Source organism: Zonotrichia leucophrys, chromosome 5 (genome assembly GCF_028769735.1).
Source record: "Zonotrichia leucophrys gambelii isolate GWCS_2022_RI chromosome 5, RI_Zleu_2.0, whole genome shotgun sequence".
Lineage (NCBI taxonomy): Eukaryota > Metazoa > Chordata > Aves > Passeriformes > Passerellidae > Zonotrichia > Zonotrichia leucophrys.
In genome coordinates, this window is record NC_088175.1 from 24708275 (window position 1) to 24735942 (window position 27668).

The following is a 27668-nucleotide window of genomic DNA, read 5'->3' on the forward strand; positions in this document are numbered from 1 at the left end:
TGCTAAAATCTAATATTATGAATCTTTGAACTCTTTAGATTTAACCAGATGCAGAATGTTCTTGCTGCATATTTTGCTGGAACAAAAATGCACATTGCATTGATGTACAGTCATAAATGTGACATTAAATATGGGTAAAATTTGGACATGATCTTATAGAGATATAACAGACTTCAAAATTTTCAGTGAACCTGTAATAAAAAATAAGGTGAGGTGTGATGAATTGTGGATGAAGAGAGACAAAGGGATGGATTAGGTGAGAGCTAGCAAGTTGGCAGTTGCAGTGCTATTACTGCTCATTTGCAGGTGTGGTGGGACAGAGAACATGTGAGGAATACTGATGGAGGCAAACAGAAAACTGATTCACCAGCTTCTTTCTTACCATAATTCCCTCAAAAGCTGCTTCTCTTCTCCACTTTCCAGTGGAAGCATGTGTGAAAGAAAACGGCAACATAACATATGTTGATACTTTATAGCACATAAAAGAAATAAAAAGATTGTTTGCAAAAGTGGCTTGAAAGTGACGGCTTGCCGGGGCTGACATGGTGATGATGCACCTCTTTGGACATCCCCCATTCCAGCTGGACCAGCAGGGCTGTGTGCAAGAGCACAGGGCAGAGCAAGCCATGCCCAGATGTGTGGAGCTGCTTCAAATATGCAGATGTGTGTAGGCAGATGACCACGAAGTGGAGACATAACTGGAGAGCCACAGAAGCCATTTACTTTAGGGGTTTTCTTGCTCTAAGGCAGAGTTTCAGAAGTAGCACTTGGGAATGCCTGTCACACTTTCAGAAGTCAACATGTACTCCTGAGAGAGTATTCCCCATCTGCTCCAGGACAGATTTTAAACAAGAGCTGCAGAGTCCTTAAGAGTATGTTTTGAAGTTACCTTGCAGTACTTGCCCTGACTGCTGCTTCTATCTGGCAGCTCTTATTGTGATCAGCTCTTCAACCCAGATTCCTGAGAAATTCAGGATTCCTGACTCCCTGGTTAAATGGCTCTGTGATACCTCCATGCTGGAGAGAAAATTAATAAAGCAGTGATGTTCCTGATATGGTATGTGGACAGTTCATGCCACTGCTATAATCAAAGACATGATTCTACAGTCACCTAACACTGACAGAAAATTACTCTGATATTGGTGTGCCCTAAGGGAGAGGAAAAAGAAGCTAAATATTCAGGATTGAATACTTGCTACTGTGAAGGACAAAGTGCTTTCTGAGTCAATAGGAAACCAACCAGGAAACCAACCAGCAGATTACTAAAAGAAAACTTAATTTCACCCATCACTTTGCTCCTGACTGGTCACGTCATAAAACCATATGTAAGGCTTCACTTCAGTCAAGCACAAAACAGAGATATTATTAGAGCACATGGTTGGTTTTCTTTTTACATCAGTCATTGAAGTGAAAAAATAAAATAAGCTTTTACAACCATTAACTTCCATGTTATTTTTCTGATGAATAGGAATTCTCCAAATTAACTTAGTTTAAAATCAACAACAGTTTCTTTTGATTTTGTGTATTTTTCTTTAAATTCCAAATTTCTGAAAGCAGTCTCACAACACACAATTTTCCATAGACATACCGTTTCCAGCATGTGCAATTGAATCCACAAACTGTCAGTTTTCCTAAGTTTACATTTTTGGTGAATAAAATATTTGACTGAAAAGCTCTAATGATCATCTCTGTCCTTCTCACAGAATTCTGGGGAGCTTGATTATGAACTTGTCTTGAGATAAGTTTATGAGCACATGACGAGAATATCTTGTTTTTGTTGCTATATGAATGTAAGGACTTTTTAATATGCAGGTTGTGACAAAATCTCCTATATTCCTGAAATTTTACAATAGTCTGCCTCAGAGCATGAACTTTTCCTGCTGTAATTTAGTTATGCCAAATGGGAATACTCTATGGAAAGTCTTTTTTTAATCCAAAGTTTTTAACAAAGCCAGTTTGCATAGCAAAAAGAAGGGTCTTGTTACTCAAGAACAGAAACACATGGATGTTGCTTTCTGGTGGCTCATCACAATGCTTCAGGTATATTAATCTTTTCAAGGGAAAACTCAAGACAAAGTTTGATATATAATTTATATAGTTTTTATAATTTACAAAGTTTGACATATAATTTATATATCTGTAGACAAATATTTTGTAGTGGTAAGTATTTCCACCAGAACTTTCTCATGCACCGTTTTTGAAATGATTTTGTGTTGTTTTTACTGAGCTTTCCTGTCAAAAATCAGCTTTCATCACCAGACTGGGGCCTTCTGTTCAGCATTTTTAGAGCAGTCAGGGGTGAGGGTATGAGACTCCCATGCCTGCATTAATAAATTGCCATTTGCCTCTGCTCTACTATCCCTTGCTCCCTCTGCAGCCACAGATCACATACTGATAGTAAATCAGCTCCAGTATGTTTTCCTAATTTTAGTTTTGGGCTAATCTATCTAATAGTAAAAAACATCTGGTCTAGTTTTGCTTTAAATCTGATCTATATAGCAGGAATCTGATCACCAAGGGACCAGTGGAGTCACACCAGGTCAAGTTCTTTACCTGCACAGAGTTAAAGCGGAATCTGTGTGAATAATAAGGTACTGCATTATATTATGTTATGTCATTTTTATAGGAGTAACACCAATAATAAAACTTTGATATTACAGCAGATTTAGGCAATAAATTCCAGACAAGTAAAGAAACCCAGACTATGATACAGTCAAGACACAAGAAAGATGAGCAAAATCATTTTAGTATGAAATTGTCAGGCCCCTACATGAATTTGGCAGAGTTTATGTTATAAAACACAAAGATATTTTTTAAAAATGTAATCCTTGCAAGAATTTTGCTTGGTAGACTCCTGGTAAACCATGCATCATGAGTGTCCGTGTGACTACCATGAAAATTGAGGAAAAAAGTTATAACATTCATACTAGGAAGTTGCTTTTCATTCTGTACTTAATCTGCTTATATAAAAATATGTAAAAAACAATTCTGGTCTCATGAAAAAAAAAAAAAAAAAACTTAAATTAAATTCCTCACTGAATGTTTTCATTTCTGCTCTCACTTGAATTTTACAGTACTTCCACATATTTTTGGAAGTATATTTCCATGTTTTCAACTTGCTAGAAACTATATTTTTAAATTTTGTGTCTCTTTTTATGCTGTCAAAATAGCATACTACTTTGTTTCCTGTGTTTTATAAATCTGAGAGAATCTCGGGGTCATCCTGAGGCAACATGAGAGAATATAAAAAAATTTTTATAGCCTGAGGGTAAAAAAAGCCTTTCCCAAATCAACAGTATGTTATGGGATTTCTGCTCCCTAAAGTAACATTACTGCTTATGCACTCCTGGCTAAAAGTTCTTTTTTACTTGGCCTTAGGAAGAGTGCATAAACAGCAACATTGCTTTAGTCAGAAGGAATTAATTATTGAAATCAATTATTGTTTCTTTCAGACTACTGCAATCAGTCCACAATGACTTGACGTAAAAAAGTAGTCTTCTTGCTTGCTGTTTTTGTGAAGGTCAAATCAAATAAATCAAAAAAAGCAGGTTTCTGGCATAGGACTTCTACTTCTTCTATCCCCACAGATTTTTTTGACTTTTACTTTTCATAGTGCTGTGTTGGCAGAGAGTGATAGTCACACTGGTAGTAGGTAGAAAACAGGCATTGTTTTGGTCAGCTACATTATAGAACACAGTCTGTTTTTATCATACAAAACCTTATGAGATCAGATTTGCTTCTACACAGCATTTTTCCAGTATCCAAAGGCTTGAAATCTGCAATAAAATGCTCCAGAGAGCTACAGTCAGGTTACATGCAAACGCAGGGAGAGAGCTGGGTGCTGATCAAGCTCTCTCACACAACACAGGATGCCCCAGGGCAGGCATCTCACATCTGATTTATACCCGACCAGAATCTGGCCCTTTGTTTCTTACTAAGGTCATTGTTTTTCTTTCTTTGTTGTGATTAAAGGTATTCCTATCTTATTTCTCTTGCCATAAAAACCCATTGAGTGGAAGAGAAAATTCTTTTTCCAGCTGTATTTTCTAACATATTCATGGCCACTGGGAAGACTATAAAGCACCACGATTTTCAAGTTTTCTCTTTAATGTAGGTGAAACAACTGTCTTCTTTGTTACTATTTTGATTAATTTTAGTTTCCTAGAGTCCATGCCTTTCTTATCTTATGCTTTTGGCCTTACACAAAACATTTCTAAATATCTAACTTTTTCTGGGAAAGGTGACTCTACATTTAGAGGCTGCTCCCAGAATGGGTATTTCCTGACACCTGAACATTAACTGTCTGTGAGCAACACATGGCTTCTTCAAAGATGTGTCATAGAGGGCAACGGCCAGAACTTCCTGCAATTACCCAAATACCTCTGTGAGCAATATTGGTACAGGGTTTTCAGATCACGCTAGAACTTGAACTTGCCACAGAGGACAAGAGGTAACAGCACACATGCTGCCTTCTTGTAAAATTCAGGAGATCTGACCTCTCCTAACTGCAGGATGCTGTGTGCTGATTTAAGTGCTTTGGCTTCATTCAGCTTGCTGGAGGAAGCACACAAATACACATACATGCTGACAACAACATGTATTTTTGTAATTATTGACAAAAGGGGCTATTCAGCTTAATATTATCCCCTGATGGGTTAAGGATTCTGAAATCTTTGAATTAACCACCCCTCTCTTGAGCAGTCTAATACATAAAATTTATATTTATGTGTAGCTATGCTAATATACGTATCAGTATGTTGACATGATACAGTAATTGTGGATTATATACTTTGATACTTCAAATTGTACAGCTCCACTGGAGCCAGTGGTTCTATGTTTATTATCACTATAATTACAACAGAAGATACAGTTCTCTGTACCTTAAATAGCAACTTTGACAGCTGATATAATATATCTGCCTCTTATTTGATAGATTACTTAAAGTTTTCCTCAGCTGGCCACACCATGCTCCCTGCCAGGCGTGTTGACTCTAACAGACATCCTACATCGTGTTCTGGCTTCTGCACACTTGTGTGCTCCTGGCCCACAACAAGAGATTTACTGTGTGGAAGCAAAGATTCTGCTCACACCCTTACAAAACTGCTTCAGTGTTGCTTGGGATGCCAGCTGTATAAAACAACATCTTAGTATTGGTCTGTGGGGCTCCTGGGCTTCTGCCTCACTCCACAGGAGCTAGTGGCAGCCTGGAAATATTTCCCATCTCAATATAAAGTTGTGGTTTAGTCACTCCCTAAATTGTGTGCTGCTTTCCTGGAGATATTGTTGTTATTAATGAACATTTCCAACTCTGAAACCAGAGCTGTCTATGTTCTTAAGTCATGATGCTTTATTCTATAAGCCTTACTACAGCTGTTAAAACTTGGAGAGGTTTCTATTTCCGTTTACAGAAAATTCAATAGATAACAAAAACTTGTTTAACTGCAAAGGACGAATTTTTCTTCTTCAGCTGATAGAAAAGTATATTGGTTTTGTGGTCAGAGATTCTGTCAAAGAATACTGGTTCTCAAACTGATGGTCATTTTTTGCTTCATGCAGTGCATGAAATATGTTATTCATTTTATAATACAAGAGTTAGTTTAAAAATTCAGGATTGACTGAGTTCTCCTGAGTGAAAAGCTGTCACATTCATGTATTCTCAAATAGTCTTACATATGACTTAGTGAAGAAAACTGCATATACTTATTCTGACTTTATGGATGTGTGGACCTAATTCTCTGGTGTGGCCTGCTGGTAATAGTAAGGGACAGAATTTTGGCTAGCCCTACACAAACACACAAATTATTGAGAACTCAAAAATATTGTACATGGAATACTTGAAAATTTGCGGAAAATATTATTTTCAGGTTTTTACATGTAGCCTTTTGTAAGGCGGAAAATATAATGAAATTAAATCAATGACAAAATATTCGTGGCCCCTTATAAAGAAATACAAATACCAGAAGATCTTCAGTATACTTTGAGTTAACAAGAAAGTGACCTAAACAGCAGTGATAAGAAGGAAGGCGAGGAATCAAAAAAGGGCACTATTCATTTCATCTCTGTTTCTAATAATCTTCATTTACTTACCTTTTTTTGCTACATTTTTCCTGCCTGATTTCCTTTCATCAGCTTTCTATTTTTTAAAAAATCTGCTAGTCAAAATCGAAAGGGAAGAATTTCTAGGACCATATTAGAAAGACTTCAGTAACTCTAGGTGAAAATTAATTTCATTTTATTTCCATTTTATAATTAATGTCATTAAACCTAAAATGTAAAAGTCTATAAAAAAAATCTCAAATTTTATTTTTTTCTTACTTACTTCTTAAACTCTTATTTAAAAAATAATTTATGAGACTTTAATGAAGACTTCCATATTTTTGATGACTCTTGAGATTTTGCCTTGTAATAAATAAAAAGAAATAATAATGATGCTTAAAAAGTTTTACCTGAGACTACATTCCCATCCAGAGAGCCCTGAATTTTACCTGGAAGGAGAGGGTTTAGATGCAAGGTCACTTTTTATTCTTCATATCATCACTGTTATGATTTTAGTGTATTAATGGTCTTTGCCATTCGTGAAGTAAGCGATCTCTTAAATCAATAAGCATGCTCAGCTGCTTGCCATTAAAATCAATCAGTACTACCCTTCTGTCTGATGTCATACTCAACTGTAAATATTAAGTAAGCTGCCACCTGGTTTTTCATTGTGCTTCACCTTTCAGAAGATAGATTTCTTCTCTATCAGTTATATGTAGAAGTCTTCTTAATTATCTCTGCTATTTCCCTGTGGAATCAGGATCTCTTTAGGAACTGAAATGACTGTCCACTGCACTGAAAGGCATAATATAAGATAAATTATTTGCAATTACTGATGTTTTAAAAATTAACATAATGGAAAAAATTGTGACATTATGAATAAAGACTGAAGAAATACATTTGGATATTACTACACTTTGTTTAGATATTAGCCAGTAGAATAACCTTCCATCTCCATGGTCGAGTTTGGAAAATATTCAGGTCAGTTATACCCAGATATGACTTTTTTTTTAATTGGAATTCAATTTGGAAAAATCTCATAAATACACTTTCATGATCTTCTGATTATTGAGTGTATGAGACAAATGAGAGAAATTCTGTTTCATTTATTTCATGATAAATGCAGAGAAATTAAAATGATTTCAGAGGAATTGATTTTCAACTCTAATGCCCAGAGGAGCTCTTCATTGCTTACACAAAGAAGAAAAGAACAAAGATATTAAAATTAGCACGTGGGACTTAATCCACTCACTTTGACAAAGGGAAATGCAAATTATAAATGAGATAAAATAGACATATGAAAGCATGCTTTTCTTGAAGCCAGCAGAAAGTGATAGAGCTATTACTCTTGCTGGGGTGGGTGTAGTGGGTGGGATGATTTGGATTTCAGTGGGGCAAAACCTTGTGAAGAGAGAGGTCCATGCTTAGCCTTTCCTACTTCTTAGGTTGCATTAACCAACTTTGGGATAAATGGGGTTATGCAGAATTCCTGCTTTATCTTGAGTCCAGGTAGTCTTTTTTCCACAATATCCTTCTGCTGGACTATATCAGACACAGTTCTCAAAACTGAAGTTACGCTGCTTTGAACACATTCATACTTAAGTATGATTTGCTGCACATTTGCATTTCAGCTTTGAATCCTGTGGCCAAACATGCTTTTTTAAGGACTTTATATTCTGTGTGAAGTCTTTCTTAGAGGATTCTTATAACTTTTAGTTGCAGAAAACTTGAGATTCAAATAGGAGGTCAGAAAAAATTAGACTTCCCAGTTAGCAAAAAAATAGTTAATCCATTTGTTATCTGCATCTTAATAATATGAGAGGATCTCAAATAGATGAATTTGAATGACACGGACCTGAATTTCATTTAACACTTCAGGGTAGTAGACTGATATTTCTACACAGACATCTCAAACACTCATCTGTCTTTATAGACTGATTGCAAAACCTTTCTACCATGATCATTATGCAATCATAGAATGGTTTCTGTTGGAAAGAGCCTCAAAGACCATCTTGGTCCAGCCCCCCTGCCATGGGCAGGGCCACCTTCCTCTACAGTAGGTTACTCAAAACCCCATTCTACATGGCTGAGAACACAACCACAAATGGGGAATTCATCACTTCTCTGCGTAACCTGTTCCGGTGTCTCACCACACTCACCACAAAGAATATTTTCCTAAAATCTAATATAAATCCACCCTTTTTCAGTTTAAGGCCACTAGTCCTCATCTTATCACTCCATGCCTTTGAAAAAGGTCCCTCTCCAGCTCTCTTGCATCCCCCTTTAAGTACTGAAAGGCTGCCAAAAGGTTTCTCTGGAGCCTCCTCTTCTCCAGGCTGACCATCCCCAACTCTGATCATCTCTGTACTGTATTCTGAGCATTTCAGTCATGTCTAGAAATGAAGTATCATTCAAAAAGTGGCTCACTTATACCTCCAAACTGAAAATAAGTTACGTGTCTGACTGAACTTTATTGGTGTCTTATATCCCCTGAATTCCAGTCCAGCTGGAATTTGTTTACAGGGAATCTTGGTGAAATCGCCATGGGGATTTTTTACTTACCTGCCATTTCAAGTCTCAGCAGATGAACTGAATTTTCTGAAAAGCACAGCATCCTATTGTACTTTAAGAGAGGGCTGATACAGTGCAGACTTTATGGAGGTAGTGACATAAAACCAAATTCCTAAAAAGTCTGGGAAAAAAGCTGAGTGCTCATGCTACTGAGTTGTGAATCAACTGAAAATTTGAATGGAAAGGAGTTGGAGCTGTCACTTAACTATAACATTTACGTTCTCTCTGCTTGATGTTTCATTTTGGAATCTTCTAAATATACTCTACCAAAGGCAGAAAATACAGTCCAAAAGTTATACATTGCTAATGTATTTTTGCACTGTTGAGTAGGAGATGATGACTTCTGGCTTTCTTTGAAGCTCATAGAAAACAGTTCCCTGATTTCACAGAAGTTATTTAGGAGATTTTAGCCTGTTTCTTCAATGACATGTCCTTGCAGAGACTGCAGAACTTTCCATATTTTAAAGACAGCAATGCTTAATTTTTTGTCTTAGCAGCTAATTTTGATGGTCAAAACATATTCCCTAGCTATCTGACAAAGTTTCTCATTTTGCTTCACCTTTCTGTTGCTCTAAAAACTAAACTTGACCAGCTCTTTCCATTTACTCTGATTTTCCCAAGAGGATTTCTTTTTTTTCCCCAGCTAATTAAAATGAAACAAAAACTGAATTGTCTTTCTGAAATGGCCCTGCGATTTATTAATATCTTCAACTGGAGCTTCCTAGGCAATTCTGTGGCAAACAGTAATGCTTGCATGTAAAGAGATTGCTGTTACTAGGGAAACTTTAGGTAGATAAGAAATCTTCCTTGAATTGTTTCTCTTCAGAGACTAAGGTACATGAAGAAATTCATTGCTTAGGTTATGTGGTGGGTCATATTAATGACTCCATTTCAGTTAAATCACCCCATAGACTATAACAAATTCCTTTTCAGATGTAATTTTAAAAATTATTTCTCATTGAACCATCTTTAAGTTAGGTTACCACGTGCTCAAAAGCTCAATTCAATTCACTGTAATACAGTTTACTCTATTAATTTCATCAACAGAGATTATCCTTCATGAAAAATGGGTACTTTTCTCTCAAAGGAGCACATCTAGAACCATGCCAAGCCTCTCAAGTCCTGAGTGAGTTTGCTGCTAAGCCAACATGTATAAGAAATACAATAGCAGCAATTTTTATTATTAACCACACAGCTTTGAAGAATTGATGTATAGGATTTTAAGATATATTGCATATTTTTTGAATTTCATATTTTTCACTTTTTTGTTAATCTTGTTTATTATATGTGCTGTAATAGTTTTGCTTTCTCAGCTTTTTCAATAACAATAGGTAATCTGTTTTGTTCTATAGTTTAATTTTCTCTGGTCATGATGAATAGTTTAAACTGCTTCAAGTTTTTATTCAGTTTTTTAGTCTGTTGGGGCTTTTTTGTTTAGTTTGTTTGGGTTTTTTACTAATGTATCCTTTCTCAGTTGATTTGATGCACTTTAAATAAATTTATTAATTTATTATTAAATATTTTCTTTCTTTAGAGAGCAACTGCTTTGGAGGCATCACAACTTATCAACAGTGAATTGCCTTATATTATTAAAATTAATTTGCAGTCCTTATTACAGTTATCTGGACTAAAACAACTGTATCGCTACTTAGGCATAATTTAGTTTCAGACATGAGAAAGAAATCTGCACTCTTTCTTTGCCATAGCTAGTAAACTTTGAAAAGAATAAACTTTATTTTCAGCATTACAATCCAAGGTTAAAATAAAATTATAAATTAATCTGGAATTTTCTTCTACAAAGAAGAAAAAAATTGACAAAATTTTTAATGGTTGTGCAAAGGCCTGGTTTTGCTTCAATGAAAGGAATCCTTGAATGTAGTTGTCTCAGACCAGACACTAACATCCATCAACCATTATGCAAATGATATCACAATCCCAGATTTTCCAAGGTGATTCAAAATATACACTTATTCCACCAAAATGAGGAATTCTTAGCTTTTTAAACTTCATTTCATTTATTTCATTATAGCACATGTTTTCTGCAAGAATTATGGTTTAATTTGTTAAGAAGACACTGGGATACTTTTTGGCATGGTGTATAAACCTTGTCAAGATATAGCCTCTTCTTATATTAAGGTTGCCTATTTGTATTGAAAATGCAAGTTAAATGGCATGTGTAAAAACATACCTCTCATGAAGTGTGCTGGTCTCTAATGTCTTTTATTTTCTTCTAATAGAAATGTATTTCTCTTGATACTGGGGACCAGATCTGCTCACACTGTTCAAGAGCAGTAGGTGTTTAAATACTCTGAGGTTTTGTGCTGTAGCACATATACATTTACTCATTGTGTATCAAGACAACAGATTCGAGAGTTTAATGATTTGCCGCAGTTTTAATTTATTAAGAACTTGAAGACAAAGGAGGATCTTATTGAAACCAAAAGCTATCAGGCCAAGTCCTGATAAATGCTATATTCACTCAATGCTTTTACATGAACTAAGTCTAAAATGTTGACTTGCATGTTTAAAGTTAAGTTGAAAATAAGTGCTTTGTTGGACTGAGTCCCAGAAATCTGCCTCCTTGAAAGAGTCCACAGAGGTTCATCAGCAAAAGTTCACTGCTAGTACAGACGTTGCCTATATTTTGCAGTGCAACTCTGCTTACTTTGTCCTTGACCTAGTATATTCTGCTTCACCATTTGGAAACTTTCCCAAATTTTTTTTTCAGTAATTTCTCAGATAATATTGCCTTAAATGTCCTACCACTCTTATACCTTTTTTTGGAAACTCTAACTAGTTATAGATGACATCTTACTTTTGCTTTTTCAAGTTCTGAACCATTATTTCCTTTGTCATTCATTATAGTACTTTAAATAAATATTTTAAACGTTTTGTCTTTTAATTTAGTGTTTAGCATTTCACATAATTTTCCTTCACATATATTCACTTTTACTTAAAACAGTCCCTTCTGCATTGTGTATAATATCTTCACTCTCATTGTCTCTTTGGGAACAGTACATTTTTTTAATATCTGATACCAAGATTTTTCCAGTCTAATCTTTAGGGTCAGAAATAGTGCAAAGAAGTCCCTTGTTCTGGCAGATTTTATAGCACACATGCCTGATGGAGTACAGAGTATTTCTCCCTACAGATCTAACTGATATATGTTAGGAGAAAACAGGGGCTAACCTAAAGATGTTCTTTCTCATTACTGCTGATACGTTTGGAACGACACAAGGAATAATGCGCCTGGTAAATCTGAAGACTAATATAGTTTGTGCTTTCAATGAGATATAGTGAAGTAAGAAATCAACTTTTTAGGGTTAGAAGCCTCTTGAGCTTTCTTTTTTTAATCAGACTATTGATTTTCTTGCAACATTCATTGTCTAAAACTTGATCACTGCCACTTTTCACCTTCATACAACAGGATGTACTGCAGCCTGAATAAAATATCTTGAAGTTCACAGAACTTCAGATAAAAATAGAAAGCTTAGACTTTTTTTTTTTTTGTCAGCAAAACACCACTCCTGTAAAAGAATTGTTGCAAAATAATTGTTGTATTTTACCACTTCATCCTGTAAATACATTCATTAAGCTCTTTAGTCACCTTGTGACGGGTATGCAAATGTTACAAGGCATACTTTATCAAGGCTCAAGATAGCAGTGATGAACAGAGCTATTATGGGATGATATGCTAAAGTTGTCATGCATACCATGTTTCCCCTATGAGAGTAGAAAATTTATGAAAAGTAATCAATATCAACAAAGCCTTCTCTCTGTAGAGCAACACAGTTTGAGTCCTTATAAAAGGATTTAATACAAAATACTTTAAAACAACAGTACATAATTTAGTGGCAAAATAAATATTTTTAAATAAATAAATCTCACTCTCTGTCATTCTCTGCAGTCAGACACTCCATAGTTTGGTCCAGTTTTCTATTTTGCCTTTGTTGGCTCATGAGATTTTTCTGATGTCCTGATATTAACCTGAAGCATCTTGTTTACTATCATAAAAACAAAACTGCTTCTTTATTAAACCATGAGGACCAAGAAGCCAACTGTGCAAAAGCATTTTAAAGCCAGTAGTGTATAGCTGGTTTTAGGGGGTTTTTATGGCTGTTATTCAGTTCCAAAGTCCCACAGGAAATGCTGCATTTAGCTTTTCTTTAAAATCAAAAGATGCACCTAAAAATATTTAAAGTCTATTTCAACTTAATGGATAAAGGAAAAAATCACATATATTTATAAGAAACTCTCAAATCCTGTAATGACTCTAGAAAGTCCTAGTCCTACTTTCTATGCACTATGCCTTTTCTGGCAATTTTATTTTCTTCAGATCTGCTTTAATGGATGAAAGATCAGTCATAAACAGTTGTATGAAGCAGAGGATATAGGGAGAAGAAAGGGATGTGTTTGTCCCTATGGAAGTCCTACACCAGCAGCTAATTTTCACTTGCAAAAATAATATCTCTCCAAGAAAGAAAGAAAAAAGAGCCTGAGGCAAACAGAAGGAACTATTCTTGTAAAATTTTAAAATATGTATGCAATCAGAGGGAAGTTTGAGATTAAGTGGAAACATGCTATTGATGTGCTGCTTTAGCTGGGATTAGATTGGTGCAATCACTTGGTCTGAAAGCAAGTTATTAGTGAGGCAATGAAATCAGAGGACTGAGATTTTCTAGAAATTAATGACTGGTTGGTATAATCCAATGACCATCAAAGCAGTAAAAAGCAAATCCAGATAGTTATCAGGCCTCCAGATATTTCTTGCATTACTGTTATCATGTTCTAAGATGAAAAGGAGAAATTATTTTCCTGTTGACATTTCTCATGTATTTTGTAAAAACACTCAGTGAAACTTTGTAATAATTCTGAGGGTCTGAAAAAAAAAATCATGTTTCAGATCAAGAAACAAATATGTTTAAATGTCAGTTAGATTTTGAGGGTTTGTTTCAGGGAGTCTGATCTTATATATAGAGATGAAAACTACTGAAGATGACTCAGAAAATGTAAGGACAGCAGTACACCCCAAGACTCATATTTGTGGTTTGTTTGGAGGGGTTTTTTTGACTTAGAGTTTCAGATTACATAATTCAGTTCTCTCAGGATCTTTTTTAATTAACTGCTGCACTAGAAATTAATCAAATGTTACCGTTACCTATATGACCTTGGAGCATCTTAGTAACTATATAGCACCAAAGAGTATGGATGTAGAATAAAATTGAATTGAATAGAAATCGTGAGTTGGGATAATTCAGATAAGTACTGACATGTTGGAGCCATTGTAACCATAAGTTTATAAGGAAAAAATCTTTGGTACATAAAAATAGATATTTACAGTTCTTTTGGTACATCAGTTGGGCACCTTTATTATGAAACAATGGAGAATTGGTGTATGGTAATGAGATTCCTAGAAGACAGAAAGTGCCAATTTATACAGGGAAAAGAGAAAGATGAAAGGGAGGTGTAGTCTATTGAAAAAAATTCACATGTTTTAAAACAAAGAATGTAGAAGGACTGTCAGCCTGCAGTGATCAGCATAGACAGATAGAAATTAATTATATTTTGTTTCAGAAGCTGCCTCTGCAAACTTGGTCAATTTTAAAAAGCACATTAGAAGATTTTTCAAACTGGCTTTCCAATTACCTTGGATGGCAGGCAAAGTGCTTTGAAATGGAATTTGTTTTAAATTGGTAAATGCAACCAATTCTGACTGACATTATTTTCCTAATTCATAACATGGTGTTACTGGTCAATGTAATTCTAAGAGGTACACCAAAGGAAGCTTTATTTTCTTTCAAACACCAGCAAGATGAGGGTATCAGGGAAAAACTGCAGAATGTTATTATTTAAGGCAGACTGGATGAAGTAGAAAAGACGAAAGGACTTGCCCAAGAGGAAAACAACTTTGCTTGCAAAATTATATATGAGCAACAGTAGAGTGTGCCTGGAAAATATACCATTCTGACGTTAGGAAATGTACCATCCTGATGTTGTTTATTGGATCTCATGGTGTGTGTGACGTCCAGGTAAGTGTAAATCATCTGTCAGAACTGCTAGGCAACAGTGTCCAGTCTCTGGGATGACTGTGCAAGGAATGCTTTCATCCTTTTTTCATTGCTGACTGGGTCATCTTTTTAAGCTTGCTGGAAAGCAATATAGGTACCCTTCTGAAATGAAACAAAATATTTCTCCTTCAGCCATTTTGAAAATTTTTTGACTGAATTTAATTCTTGGTAGGTTTATATTTTCAAAACTCCCTAAATGCGACAACACTGATTCTTTGAAATTCATGGTATTCCCTGAGAATGGGTTCCATAGAAAAACTTATCAAATACAAGTAATCATGAAGAGAAATTTCTTCAACAAAGTTTGAAGACAACTGAAAAGTAACAGAGGAACAGATAGCAGACAGTTCTTTTTACTTGACAGATTTTAATTTATATTTTTTTAAAATATGCATGGTGTAATTTGTTGCTAAGTTGTGTTGCTATCATTGCCACCTCTTCCTCAGCCAAAAGGTCAATAGTATTTTGTGGGAGGAGGAGGTCTATCATATTTGTGCCATTTTTGATGCATATTCTACAAACTCTAGCTGCTAGAATAAACCATGCTATAATATAAATTTCATAAGGTTATTTCTTAAGAAGCAAAAGAGTTGAAACAGATAATATCAGAGTATTGCACTCAATTAAGTAGTTGCCAATATGTTGCAACTTTTCCCACTTTGATAGCAAATAGGGGGTCCACATTTAAATAAAAAACAAAGGTAAGGGTTAGGGACTATAATAAAAACATTCTATGCTGGCATCATGACCTATATTATTTCTAAATTGCTTTATTAGGCAAAAGAAAGCACCTCTCCAGATGGCATTTATTGACACCAATTTTTCTTCATTGTTAAAAAGTGTGCAATTTCTACATAATTGAAGGCAAGAGCATATAAAAAAAAAAAGCCAAAACCATATATTATGTATTTTTGGTGATCCTTTGATAAACAAGATCAACAAGAACCTTGTAAGAATGCTCCTTCATTCAGTCCCTGAAAAAATAACATCCACCAGCCAGACTCTGTGCTTACTTGGGTTGTAAAGAAAGCAGAGTCTGGTGTGATACTGCTAGTTTTGCTTTAATATTCCATATTAAATAACAACTACCTAAACAACAACTACTACAACAATAAATAACAACTACCCATTCAAAGAGACACTATAGCAGGAAAAAAGTAGAGCAGCACCAGTAAGTCCACTTTCAGAAATCATCAATTAAGTTTTCAAGCTTTTGGAATTGTAAAATTTTATAAAAGCAGTGTAATGGTTTTAGGCTGATCAGTGTTATGCTTATACGCATTGAAAGTTCTCAGACATTGCAAGTTTTATGCAACATGCACAATATTTATTCTGCTTGGTGTTTGCCCATTACCACTTGGACTCCACTAGCTCTTTCTCTTTTTCTGGAGAAAGCAGTATAACTTTTGCACACTTTTCCTCTCACAGGTATGCCTACATCTAGCAGTAGATGTAGATTATTCACTCTAGCAGTAGATTAGATTACTCACAGTTTCCTTTCACTTGGGCACTCTGCTTTGTGCTTTGCTTGCCCTTGCCCTCAGCTCCCTACACCTGTCATTGCACTTTCTCACTTTCTCCCTGAAGTGGGCAACTTCATAACAGAGTCTGATGTTTGCACCAGCCTCTTAATGTGTGATTACCAGTAGTAAAGTACCTTATTTCAATACTTGAAATAATCAAACTATAATTAATATATTTACTTAAATTAAATATAAAAACATGGAGGAATATCCGGTGAAAAAAGAATAGTGAGATTTAACAGGCCTTATTTCATGCCTTATAAATATAATTTCAGGAAAATGTAATCATTATTTCCCATGTCTATGTTTTATAATAATGGCCTTTAACATTAAGTGTAGTTATATTGTCAACACTGATTTATGTTTATGAACTTAATGTTATATAGCAAAAAATACAACTAAGGGACACACATTATGCAGTTCACTTAATCTTCAAGTACAGGAAAATCTAGATTTCAGTCTTGCCCACGATAATCTATAGGTCCTTCCACAATGAGATAAAACAAGCCCCTTCATTTGTTGATTTTGTAACTTTTTGCAAGTTGGCAACTAATGCCAAGTGAAAATTGAAACTAGTGAGAGTTGCTCAACCTTGTTTTTTTGACAGTACTCCAGGAGTGAACAGAAAAATAATGACTCCTCTTTTCTCTGAGTAGCAGCTAGCAAATATTCAAATTTCACAAAGAAAATGTAGTGAGTGTCTAGAAAACTACATACAGTCTATAATGGGACTCATCATGACTGTCCAGATGGCAAGTGCCACCAAATATACTAAGAAAAAAAGCCCGAAGAATAATTAACAGTGAGATAGTTCATAATTATATACAGTTGTCTTTGCAGCTAACAAAGGAAATTCAAGAAATGTATCACACTGAATGTAATATAATAAATATATTTTTTGATTGAACCTAGGTAGTATTTTTCCAAATAAAAATAAAAAATAAATAGGTACAGAAATTTAACTTACAAAAATTTGAAAACACACAAATGTTTTAATAAATAAAGAAGTCTCATTAAAAGATTAATTCATAATACTAAGTACAAGTTCAGAGCTAAATAAATAAGGCACTTTGTGACAAGAAAGTCAGCTTTAGTGTTTCATCTTTTCACATTTAAACATAATAATTTTACATTTATACAGTCAATTAAAGGGAGTTTTTTGATCTAGGGATTAGCAATCATGACTTTACCTAAAGAACATCACTATATTCCTCTAATATGACTGTTCTATTGTGCTTTGCAAGCACAAGGATGTGTCAGTATTCTGATAAAAACTGAAATTAGGTTTGCTTTTTGTCCTGTTCTGATTTCAGCTGGTACTACTTGCCCTTTGGAAGGCAGCATAGCCTAATTCATAAAGAACCAGGCCAATCACAGACCAGAATCTTGATCAGTAATTTCATTTGTCTTATTATCTTCAAGTATGCAAGATGATGAAATGCATATTTCCACTGCATTTCAGTACAAGCAATAAAGACTATTAGAAATTCCAAGTGCAGTATTAGAAACTGTTTTAGAATTAGAAATTACATTGTCCTGTACCTTATATAGTTGGCTAACATAAAATGACTTGGGAACTCATTTAGAAATAAAAAGTCATCCAAATCAGGGAATAGTTTTTCAAATGTCTAAGAGGAATTCTCATCACAGAAAGTATTTCAGCCATGGTAAGATGTTTTTCTATATATTTCATCCTAATTTATGCAGTAATTAATTCAGGAAGGTCCTAAATCCCATATTATGCAGGAGGAAAAATCAGATGATCTTAATATCTCTCTCTGGCTTTCAGAATACATTATCTAATTAACAGTTATCCTGAAGCTGTGAAGAGTCTAAACACTTGTTTCCCTTAACAGCAGTTATACTAATTTCCCTTTTGAGTGCACATTTGGTTTTTCAAGTAGTTTTTATTACAACCATTGATATCTAAAATGCACACCAGGGTTAATCTGCCCTCATGCTTGCAAAGGATTAGTTTGAGATTGCACAAGCCCATGCAAAGCAATTGCTTCTTCTACAACAGATATAATGACAACAGCAATTGTAGTAGCTGCTAGGTGTATTTTAGAAAAAGCAAGAGAAGTTGGATGCATGAAAAAATAAATAACTTTTTCTGAGGCTAACATTATCTCCTTTAACACTGACATTATTCCAAGACATTTTTCACCTTTCCTAAATGAGTCCTCTTTGTTTTCATGAAATCATTCTTCTCTTGGTAGCCTTAGACTTTAAAAGAAAGTCACACATAACAAAGTAATGAGGCAGGTTTTTTTCTTTTCTTTTTATTATTTATACTCTGATCATTTTAGTGACCTAATTTAGTCTCAGTTGATTTCAACATATTTTTCTGATTGCTGGGCAGCATAATATTCTCCAAAGACTGCAGCCATTTAATGGGAGAACCTGCTCCACCATGAAGAAATGTCGGACTAATATTCTCTTCTGTTTCTCATTTCTCAGTCACTTTCTAGTTCTTTCTCACTTTCTAGTTCTTTCTGTCTTTAAATTTCAATAACTTCAATAATTGCAATTTCAATTTCAATCTCTCAATTGCTTTCTCTCATCTCCTTTCCCTCCGTGTCCCCTGATTCCCTCCCCCTTTGTGTTTCTGCAGTTTAAAAATAAGTTTTCACAGAGGCACCACAGATTCTGACTCAGCTTTGGTCTGCTGCTGAGTTGTCTGGAACTGGCTACCCAGCCCTGGTGGAAGTCCCTTGGTGGAAAGGGAAAGGGAAAGGGAAAGGGAAAGGGAAAGGGAAAGGGAAAGGGAAAGGGAAAGGAAAGGGAAAGGAAAGGGAAAGGGAAAGGGAAAGGGAAAGGGAAAGGGAAAGGGAAAGGAAAGGAATCTAACATTCATAGGTTGTAAAGCCAAAAGGACTGTAATCAATAAGGGAAGAATAGGCCATAGGAAATAATTATACAGAGACAGAAAAAGAGAAAAATTGTAAAGTTCTGTGTCAAGTTTGAACAGAGGATATTTTCTTGTTCTGAGGGATTCACCCTTTTCAAGGTTTAATAGCCTTATAGAGAGATATACTACAGGCTAGGCTTGGTGCATTGCAGAATCTTGAAAAGTAATTGATGCTCTGATAATGAAATTCCATTTCAAATATAATTTTAGAAATAATGACATCTCCACTGAATTCCATGGGGCTAACTTTTTTTCCCAGCTGTTTTCGTGCAAAATGTATTTACCCTCCAAATTTCATGGGTGAGAAATGCAGTGGAAAGAGGTAGGATGCAAGAACAGATTCTGAAGTGATTTTCTAACTTTTCCTGTGTATAAATTATAAAAAAAAAAACATTTTATACAAAGATATAAAAATGACAATAAAATTATTACTTGAAAATCTTACGTGCTCTTTCTGCATTAAATGGCTTGCTCCTTTGCTCAATGTTCTTTTGGCAGTCTGACAGAAGGCACATTGCAGCCAATGAAGTGCTTTTCCACAAGTTTCAAATGATACTTCAGGAAAGAACTTCTTGAAAACCATTAGATACAGAAAATGTAGTGAAAACGAGGGGGAGGATGTGTGTTTAATTTGTGTGTATTTAATTCATAAATTTAAAATATATGTACCTAGAGAGAGAAAAAGAAACACTTGGCACCATTTTTACCAGCAGCATTTACACAGTTTTGATGTAGAAGATTGATTTTAAAGAAGCAATAAATTAACCCAGCCCTCATAAGTGTTCAGTACTTTATCTCTGATACAGCATCACTGAGATAAAAATGAGGCAGCATACAGAGTTGCATCTGTGACATTTTTGGACTTTATTTTCAGTGTTAAACAGGAGTTTGTCTATCAGAATTCAACTGTTCTTCAATGTAATTTTTCTGTTTGGAAGGTTGCTTTTGTGAAGGTTGGGTCTGGTTCTATAATCCTTGAGTGTGATAACAAGGCCTGGTTGCTGAAGGACAAGGAGTGAGAAAAGGTTGCAGTGCACAACTGAAGTCTTTATGTTATGGTGTTTCTAAACAGATATAAATCATAGACTGAAGTGTCACCAAATGAGTAACTCACATGCTTTTCATATCCAGTCAAACTTTAAGAGAATGAAATACGTTTGCTAGTATCAACTCGCCCCAGTAGACAGTAATCCACATCACAAGAAACACTTAATTGAGTCCATTTGGCAGTTGCTGCTCAGCAGGGGCCTTGTAATGAAATAACATGTAATAACATACCTCTCATCCCTAGAGACAGTGTCCCTGCAGGTCAAGGTTGAGGTCATTTCAAGGGCAAGGTCAGGTAGCTTATGTTGTAGTTGCTATTGCCACATCAAATTACATCTCTTTTTTCTTTTTTTTTTAATGGACAAAATTCATTTTATAGACTTTATTCTAGGTTTTAAGTCTGTTAAACATGTGTTTACTATGTCTTCCAGTAAAATCTCTGTCACATTAGAGCATATTATCACACAAAATTAATACTTCATAGATGTTATTTACTAAACAAATCTTAATGGATGAGTCTATGATTTTTAGTAAATTACTGCACAAAATACTTTTCCAGTTAGCAAAGAGTATTGCTACAAACAAAGGCAACAGATGCTAAATACCTTACCAGAATTGTTGAGCAACATGAGGAGATACAGAGAAAAGACAATGAAAGGAAATGAACCTTAACACTCCCACTCTATGATACTATTGTACAACAATAAAATATTGTTATATAACTATAATTAGGGATGTAAAAAGGTTTTATTGTTGGCTCTAATGAAATGAAATTAAATACATCAACAATTGATCAACAATTGATAATTTAAAGGACCATATCATTATTTCTGTTCAATATAACTTTTCTTAAAATCCGAGTTTAGAGCAAAGGACTCAATTCATGACCTCTTACTGAGCTACTTGGCAAAGTTATGACTTGCTTACTTGACTTGTGGGCTAGGGAAGAGTAGACAAGGAAAGTGTAGCTTTTGGTTTAATAGTTTTGTTGATAGGTAGGTAGAGAATTAAAATTCACATCTCCACTTCTGGTTTTTTTTTTTTGTTTTCTTGTTTAATCCAATAATATAATGTAGAGCCTGTACACACTTTCAGAGACCTTGATCTACAAGTTTGGCCTTTTCCCAGATTACTCTTAAGCACAGGGAAAGAGTCAGGCTACCTTCTGGATCTTGTGTTGTGTGTTACTGACAGACCAAAACCACCAGATTACATTATAAAAATATAGAAATGCCTAAGATTTCCTGTTGTTCATTTTGGGATGGTGTAAGAGAGAACTAACACCTCACCTATGTGGACTTGATTTTCTGATGGAGTCCTTATCTTTGCAACGTGTACTGACAGGAAAGTAACTAAAGTCAGGCAGCCTTCAACTTTTCAGGATGTTCTTTCTTTTTCTCTTCATTGTCTGTAGAGAGCTTTGGCAGCTACACAAGGTGGTCTGGGTTGTCTGCTGCTCTGAAAATGGGCTTCTAAATTAGCTGTGAGGACATGCCTCAAGGAGATATTTCCAGTAAGCAGACTGCCTTCTACCCTTACTTTCCAGGCATAATATTCTAGTTCTAACAGATATCCCCAAATTAATTACTTATTTTTAACGCATAACAGGGAGCTGATTTTATTAACCTCTAAACGAACTCAGACAGTGCAGCCAGAAGCCCTGAATTCTCCATCAGATTGCCTTGTTTGTTTTCAAAGCAAGAATCTGCACTCTGCTTCTCTGTCAGCAAAGACTTCAGAAATAAATTATTTTATGGTAAATGCAAGGAACAGTATGTGTGTACACCAGCTGACTGAATGTGACAAGATTTTGGTGAGCAGCAATGATGGTTCACTCAAGGAGAACTGCTCAAGGAAATTACACAAAGAAGGAACCAGCAGTTATTTTCAGAAGGTAAATCTATTGCTAGTACAAAAAAATAGATCCAAGCCTAGGTTTTGTCACGGCAAAATAAAATAACTTAGCAAGGAGTTGTCCCTTTTTTTCAGAATGCAATAAAAATGTAAATGGTTCACATTATATTGTACATTATTTAGAAGAGCAGATCTAAATAAAAAGATGTCTTTAAAGAAAAAATGAATTTAAGTAAAAATTTAGTGCATCTGAACAAAAATAAAAAAGAGAAAAAATATATACTGGGCTGTCAATAAGACACCTGGACTACATCAAATATTTTCTTGTACTATTAAGATTCAAGATGGATGCAAGGAGAAACATTAGTTTTCAAAGGCATTTGGGGAAACCAGTCTCTAAAAAAATACCATCCTCCACCCCCAACAGATATTTTGAAAACACAGTTTCTTCTTCACCATTTGGGTTGCAGAACTGTGTCGATTTAAGTGGCCAGCAAGGTTAGGGTTAATAGGAGAGAACATCACTGTTCCCTCCATCTGAGTAAAAATGGGTAACCATAGCCTAATTCTACCTTAGGATATAACTCTGGTTACATCTCAATTTATAGAAATAATTAGATCAAATTAGATCATGGAAAGTTTAATTAACCAGGCATAGTTTTGAATTAAAGTCCATTTTCTATGGAAATTGGAAAAGGCCTAAGTAATTCAGTACTCATTATATCATGATTTAGCATCAAGCATCATGGGGGGCTGTAAGTCAGGGTATATGAAAAAAAGCAAAGAAGACATCAACTCTCCTAGATTTTGGGCAGTATTTGGATGTCTTGCCTCCTAGAAAAAAATAAACGGGTTTTGAATGTTCAAGAGAGTTTAGCAGGCTAGCTTTGAACAAGAAAAAAGTTCATTTGGGCCATTAACTAGACTCAAAATTTTGTGTCATTGTTCTTTGACCTGCCTCCACCATAAAAAATGTTGAATGTAATTCTTGCTTTTAAATATTTTTGAAATATGCACATAATCTACTACTAATGTGAAAGGGACCATTATGAAATATTTCACCCAGTGCAACAGTGTCTAATTATAATTAATTCTATTAACATTCATTATGACAAATTAATTTGTATTAATGGGGATGTAATCTCATGATTTGATCAGAATTTGGAACTAATTAGTTTCCACCTAGTATCAAGAGTTATTTATTACACAAAGAGCCTCTTTTCCTTTTGAGGTACTCTTGAATATAATTTACCACCCTGTGTATTATAGAATCGATAAACTAGCAAAACTATTGTCTGTAATACAATTCCTGATCCAGCACTACCTCGATTGTGCAAGTTCCATTACTCTGTAAGGCTCTGGGCTCCCTTACTACTGAGTCTGAGTAGACTTTTCACACAGGAATCCATTCAATATCAGTAACAAGTGTAAAATTAACTTTTTAAATCTTGTCCAAAATCTTTTTTGGTTCAGCAAGAAAACCTGAAGATGTTATCCATATATTTTAAGTCTCTAGGTGTGGTGTTTCCATCAAAGATTTTTCATTGATCTACATGTGTTTAGAAGAACTGATTATAATGCAAACATATACATTAGAGATGTTAAGGATGAGGTTTTGTAATGTGTTTATGAAAACCTGTTGAAAGGGATGAGGGGACTTTACCACTTTGGTTTTGTTCAACAGTGCTCTAGGGATCAAAGAGTTTCACTGAAATCAATAGCACCTATTACAGATGAAGGCACAGCTCACCATGGGTAAGGGTCTGGCTACTAGGAAAGTAATATTGAGATTGCTTTCATTTTAATGATGGAGAAACTCTAAAACATCCATCCATGCTTTTGGGTGAAATGAGTAATGCCCACTAAAGTTACAAGATTTATGAGGGATGTCCAATTCAATTTCATTACAAAAAAAATTAAAAATTGGTTCCCTGCTTTTAAAATTAAATCCATATGTAAGGAACAGTGTTTTTCTAAATTGATGCAGGTACTGAGAAAAAAAAATCTTTTAATAAGAATTGTCATTTATTATTTGTCTGCCATATATAGAGAATTAGTTAGCAGATTCTGCTTTCATGATACTTGCTAGGGATTGTTTTAAGAAAGTTCTAGTCAGTATTTAATAAATGAAACAGCTTTTTGATCCTTCAGACACATAAGTGTCCTTAGACAATTGTGCTAAAAATGCTCTAACTCAAGTCCCATATCACCCTCTCCATATCTAGAAGGACATGTCAGCTCCTTTCCCAGGACAAATCTTAGTTCTCAGCTAATACCTGAGAGATAACACACTGAAAACCTCTATTGCATAATTGCTGGATTGACCATGACATGACATTGTTCTCATAGCTTCAGGTATATGAACTGTGAAAAGTCCTTCCCAAATTTCTGACTGTTTTAAGATTAATTTAAAGCTGTATGTTCCCATCTCTACCCTAAATTGAGCAATCTGATGTGTAGTCAACCCAAAATGCACATCTACAGTTGAGTTCAAAATGTGGCTCTTTACTTCCTAAGGTATTGAAGTTTGAATGTACAACTCAGGTGGCACATTCAAGCAGCTGAAAAGCTCATGTCTATCAGACATATAGAGGATAACGCATATGCTAGATCTATACCACAAGCAGTGGTAAAAATATTTAACTAATACATTATTCAGTAAGGCTTTTATCCATCTTTTTCTACTTAAAAGTTAAAAAATAGAAGAGGTGCAAGAATCTGTTTTGTGTGAAATTATGCTTTTTTCATCGCAAAAAATTCCGAATGCTTTTTCTGGTTGTATGTTCCCAGAGGTCACAGAAGAGTGAAAAAAAATTCTAAAACACATAGATTTTTCTTTTTTTCAGCATGGTTGATTGTATTTACAATGACCTAATAATATTGTCCCAAATTTCAATGATAAACATAAACACTAAACATACATTAACATTAACCTAAGATAAATTTTTAAACTGTACTTGGCATATTTAAATTTCTTCTTCTGTTTAGAATAAATACTTCTTGGAATTTATATTCCAGTGTCTGCTATTTTTTGATTATATAAATTTCTGGTCTTTATTGTTCCAACAAATTGTCCCCCCTAACAAATGGATTGATGTGTTTATCACAGTACCACTTTCATTTTTGTCATTCACTTCTTAGTCACTTGTCAAAGTAGTCTGAAGATCATACCAGCCAAATCATCAAGTCAAAGAGATTTCCCCCAATGTGATTTGAAGCTACCTTTAAACTGTCAAGATAGGCATTTATCTTAAATTTGAAGACGTGTCCTTCATATTTGCCTGGCAATATCACCTGAAAGAAATATTTTGTAAACTTCTGTTGACAAAAAGATATTCTGGGATATTTTGCACATCTTGAAAGAATGATTCAGTACAAGGGCACAAATTTTTGGATAAGTTGGAATAGAAGAATTTAACAAAGGTTTCTGTACTGTGTTGTCTAAAATCAATAGGTCTTTGGAGATCAAATAGAGATCTAATGCAAGACCATGTTTTAGAATGGCATTTATCAGATTTTTGAAATAGCTGGTAGGTTGGGTATGGTTTAAATCCCTCAGCCATTCCCAGAATGTTTCAGCACATCTGCATTTTTTATCTCAATGGGTACAACTGCAGTTATGACCACAGACACACATCTTAGCAGAGGGGCCTCACTAAATCCCATAGTGGCAAAAAGAAACATGTGCATGGTTCCATGGAAATGGTTTAAACTGATCCTGAGTAATGCAAAATTTACTGATTTGTACCAAAATTTTGCATCTACCTAATCATGCACAGATTATGGTATGCACTAAAAGGTAGAAATTATCTAAAACCTTCTCTTCATTGAATGAAACACTTTTTTTTTTACATGACCTATATGACATTAGACAAATGTCCAAGGCTTAACTTCACAGAATTTAAATGCATGAATTGTAACCAACAGAAAGCAAAATGTAATTCTTCCATCCTGGATTTGACTCTCAAAATTGAAACATTAATTTCAGAAACACCTAAGGGATCTAGGGAGAGAATTTCTATTATAGTTTGGTGGGATTTGTGTCCATAACCTCTTTAGCCTCACTTAAAACCTCAGTCAAAGATTAATCTCAGAATGAAATGTATCTTTTGCGTATCTGGACAGGTCACGACCTCTGTTGGAATGGAAGTTGAGCTCCCTTGTATGTCAGGCTTAGACCTATCTTTATGGAAGTAGTCAAAATATGAGCAAGATGCTAAACTACAACATAGCACTCGTTAGTTAAAAAACCTTCAACAACAATTCTTTATAGATTGAAAAACAGAAGTAATTTCATTGTAAGTGTTTGGGGACATTTTTATGGGTTGCAATCTACCTTCATCAATACAATAGAAACCTAAGTAATTGTAATTTTTATTTGATTTTCTTATTATTTTTAAATTAAAATTAAGGTACTACAAAAACTCAGAGCTGAATTTTGAAATTCAGGAAGCTGCTTCACACAGTGATTACTCTCTATTTTAACGTTCAGTGCCATTAAGAGTGGATTAGACAGAGCTGCCAGCCTGAGCTGTTTTAAACAAATGGAAAATCATTAACAGTAATCTTTTGAATCTTTGTGCACAGGACAGAAACTGCTGGAAGGAAACAAGACCAGGAGAGGACCTGTAGAGATCTGGGTAAGCAGACACTGCTAGATTAATGACTGGCATTGTCAGAACTGAGTGATGGGGAACTGCAGCGGCTTCATAGGCTCACCCCTACTAGTGGGTGTTGCCATGGGTACCAGCTCAGAGGTGTCACATTAAAAAAAAAAGGGGGAAAAGGGAGAGACAGATGAACAGCAAAAGGGAATAAAGAATACATGCACCATGGCAATATAAAGAGACATTCTGTGTACACAACAAAAATGGGGTATGTCATGATATAGCAGAATGTGAAAAAAAGAAGGAAAAAACAATAATGGTTGAATTCTCAATAAAACCCTCTGAATAGCATGACCTAATTTATATATCTATGATTGCACATTTTTATTTATTGTTTAAAGTCCAGGCAATGATAGAAAAGACTCCTATTAATCACACATTGTCTGACAACAGAAAAGAGTTATTTGCGGCGTGCAATCACTATTCATAAATTTATTGTTATTTAGGGCCATGTGTAGCCTATAAAAATAAACCTAATAAATTATTGTCATTTAAAATCACAATTAGTTCCCAATTCAGCAAGTGACATCAACATCCCTAACCATCCCCAGCATGAGCAGTTGTCCTTTAAATTAGATGGACTGCTCAAACAGTTGGTGATTTGTGTCTTATCAAAAGTAATCTTCTGAGGTAGCACGGAGGCTTGTTTTTAATAACCTAGCCAGGGGGTGAATACCAACCATGAGGCATGAAACACTTTTGCCTAAAATGAATAGTCATGAGATAGAGAAGGAAAGGGAAAAAAGCCCGGCAAAAACTCCCACACAAATAAACAACCCCTCACTCTCGAGGCAGTTTGACCAAGTGTTTCCCAAAGGGCAGATACTATTTTTGTCACTTTACTGTTTACTTGTTTGGCTTGTCTTTCAGTCAGATAGATATAAATAAAGTCTTTATTCCTTCAGATCTGTTGAAAGTTTGCATAATGTCCATGTTCAGTGAAAAAATTGTGGTGGTTTTTTGTATCAGGAAGTTTCAGTGCATGACAAAA

The 27668-nt window shown here is 34.9% G+C and overlaps 1 long non-coding RNA gene across 2 annotated transcripts in view; it reads left to right on the forward strand.

The window, feature by feature from the left end:
- Window positions 1–27668, forward strand: part of LOC135448221 (uncharacterized) — a 260215-nt gene that overhangs the window by 92338 nt on the left and 140209 nt on the right. For both annotated transcript variants that reach the window (XR_010440413.1, XR_010440414.1), the window contains exon 3: window positions 26598–26650. This is a non-coding gene — a long non-coding RNA (uncharacterized LOC135448221). The remainder of the gene's footprint in view (window positions 1–26597; window positions 26651–27668) is intronic.